Source organism: Zootoca vivipara, chromosome 16 (genome assembly GCF_965207765.1).
Source record: "Zootoca vivipara chromosome 16, rZooViv2.hap1.1, whole genome shotgun sequence".
NCBI classification, from domain to species: Eukaryota; Metazoa; Chordata; class Lepidosauria; order Squamata; family Lacertidae; genus Zootoca; species Zootoca vivipara.
In genome coordinates this window covers 10,291,721-10,294,979 of record NC_142599.1, presented here as the reverse complement: position 1 = coordinate 10,294,979, position 3,259 = coordinate 10,291,721, and positions in this window count along the sequence as shown.

Genomic DNA, 3,259 nt, shown 5'->3' with positions numbered 1-3,259 from the left:
GATAAGGTTGGTGTGGGTGTCTAGGACCAGATCTATAGAAAAGAAATGGAACAGGGGAAGATGCTATCCAGAAAAGCATACCCAAGGGATAGCAGTCAATACCTCTTGTTGGTTCCCTTTCCCCTCTCCACTTGAATGCAAGGCTCTTAACTATTTTTATTTAAGAACACAAAGAGAGCTCCCGTTGTTGTTGTTTAAAAAAACCTTACAGATTTCACTTCTGCCAACGGTGCCTTAGGCAATTACCGTAGTAACACTTATTGATAGATAGATTGATTGATACATTGATTTTTTAAAAATAGTAGTACTTAGCTTTGTGCAGCATGCCAGGGTGTTCAAATTGTCTTGCGATGTCTCGGAATCCAAACAGCCTTGCAAGGTAGGGCAGTGTGTTGTTACCCTCCCGCTGCAGATGGAGTGCTATGGGTCAGTGAGACAAAAAAAAAAAGGCAGAGGTACATTTTTGAAGTTGGGAGCAACTGACTCACTGATTGGACTTGTAGTATTTATGCTGTGCTGGCCAAATATACTTGGAATTACCAAAACTTGCAAGCTCAGAATATTGCTGCTGTTTTGCTTCCTAAACCAGCATCTGGGGGGAAATCTCACTTCTTTGTGCTGCTTCTGACCACATATGTGAGACTGCTGGGAAAGGATTTTCCCCAGACTAAAATTGTCCAGTGACAAGCGGAGCTAGTAAAGGATGTAGCCTGAGGAGCTGGTTTGGTGGGAGCCCCAAGGGGCCACATAGAAAAAGGCTTGACAGGCTGTATTGCCCCCTCTCCCCCCTCCCCCACTTAAGGTTTCCTCACCCCTATGCTACAAGATTTATTATTTTTTTAAAAAAATGCTGGGAATTCTGGAGTGTTGAACGCTAGGCCCTTCTTAGAGAAACACACCACCCTGGCTCATTGTATTTGCCACTCGACAAGCACGTGTCGTTGAGTGTGTTAATTCGAAAGTGGAGGCAGAAGTTGTGCTCCTCAGTCTGTTAGGGGGCAAATCGGCGTTTTGTGTGCAGCTTAGCCAAAAATCACACATGCCCTCCAGTGTCATCTGTCCTGCAACAAATCCTATAATCATTTTGGGCCCAATTAAGCAAGAAAGACAACCGACTCTCTAACCACATCCTTTGGTAATTGCAGGCTAGCAGGAACTGGCCATTTATCTGCTCATGGGCTTGGCTGGACTCTCAGATGATGGGATTTCCTCCTCCCCCACCCTCAATCGCCCTTTCTGCCTGTGTCTTTGAAGTGTTTTGGCTCAGAAGGCTTTTTTTAAAAAAAGGAAAAGTCAACGAGGTTTGCAATGCTTGACCTGCAAAGGCTATGAAGGGTCATCAAAAGGGTGAAGGAACTAGACCTTGAAGCCAAAGTGTAGGGAATCTTTACATGCACTTAAGACATAAAATAAGCTTCATTTATTATTGCCAGAGCATAATACAGTTTGTATAAGGATGCCCTCTGACTCAGTATTTTGCAGGAGAGCAACACAAGAACTTTAGGTTTCCACCTTCAAAGTGGATTAAAGTGCTCTGCTGTTCTGACACAACAAATCCACTTTTGTTGTGGCTGTTAAAAGGAGGACTTCTTCCAGATGTATTTTCCAATGCATCTTTCTACAGCACTGTAGAAAGTGTAGAATGAAGAAATGATTAACAGGAAGATGTGTAAACAACCTACAGGTAAGTCAGGACTGCAAACCAATCATAACAAACGTTCAGTGAAGACATATTCTAACCAGCATGGTGGGTGGGTGTGGGGGACTCTCTGGTCCCCGAAGGACCAGGTGTGCAGCCTGGGAGTCATTTGTGAGGCACAGGTCAATTCTGTGTCCATAACAGCTGTCTACCAGCTCCATCTGGTACACCGGCTGAGACCCTACCTGCTTATGCACTGTCTCACCAGAGTGGCAGATGCTCTAGTTATCTCCCACTTGGACTACTGCAGTGTGCTCTACGTGGGGCTACCTTTGAAGGTGACTCAGAAACTACAACTATTGCAGAATGTGGCAGCTAGACTGGTAACTGGGAGTGGCAGCTGAGACCATATAACACCAGTCCTAAAGGATCTACGCTGGCTCCCAGTACTTTTCTGAGCACAAGTCAAAGTGTTGGTGCTGACCTTTAAAGCCCTAAACGGACTTGGCCAAGTATACCTGAAGGAGCGTCTCCTCCACACTCATCATTCAGCCTGGACACCAAGGGCTTTCTGGTGGTTCCCTCACTGTAGGAAGTGAAGTTACAGGGAACCAGGCAGAGGGCCTTTTTGGTAGTGGTGCCATCCCTGTGGAACGCCCTCCCATCAAATGTCAAGGAGATAAAGAACTACTCAACTTTAGAAGACATCTGAAGGCAGCCCTGTTTAGAGAAGTTTATAATGTTGGCAGTGCAAGACAGGAGTGCCTGGCGTGCTATGGTCCATGGGGTCACGAAGAGTCGGACACGACTAAACGACTAAACAACAACAACATAATGTTGGATACTGTATTGTGTTTTTAATATTTGGTTGGAAGCTGCCCAGAGTGGCTGGGGCAACCCAGCCAGATGGGCAGGATATAAATAATAAAATTATTATCATTATTACTGGGGTGAGTGCTGAATAAACAGGTTGTCTGATTTGCAAAACAGTGAGGAGGATCCAGTTTGGAACTGAGAAACGGGATTAAACCCTCACCTCCTGCTGCCACCTTTCCCCTCTGCAACTTACACCCTCCTCTGGAGTGATTTCTACTAAGAAAGGCAGAGTTAAGGACTATTTCTCCCTTGCAAATAATGCCCAGTGACATCAGCAATAGGGAAGGGTGAAGCATCTCTCCCCTGCTTGTTTCTCCTCGCAAACTCTTCTCTGTTCCCCAGCTGCAGTAATTTTGGCAGTTCACCTTGGTTCCCACATTGCCAGCTGCTGTGCATTTTGTCTGACATCCAAAGACCTGAGGGTGTGAGAAATAATAAGAGCGAAGAGCCTGGGCATGCACTCTGCCTCTCCTTTGCCAATGAGGATCATGTCACACATCCCATTTTTAGACACACACTTAAAACATGTTGCATTTAATTTGCTAGCAGCGGAAGGTATATTTGCAAGCGCAGGCCATGGAGCAGGGAACTTGTGGCCCTCAGTTGCTGCTGGACTTCCAACTCCCATCAGCCAGCAGATAAGTGGAAATGAGAGCGGAGCGTGTGCCATATTCCACTTACTGTTCCACAAGTGGCTTTTACATTGCGTGAAAGCTCAAATGCAATGTGGAAGTGAGTGACTAG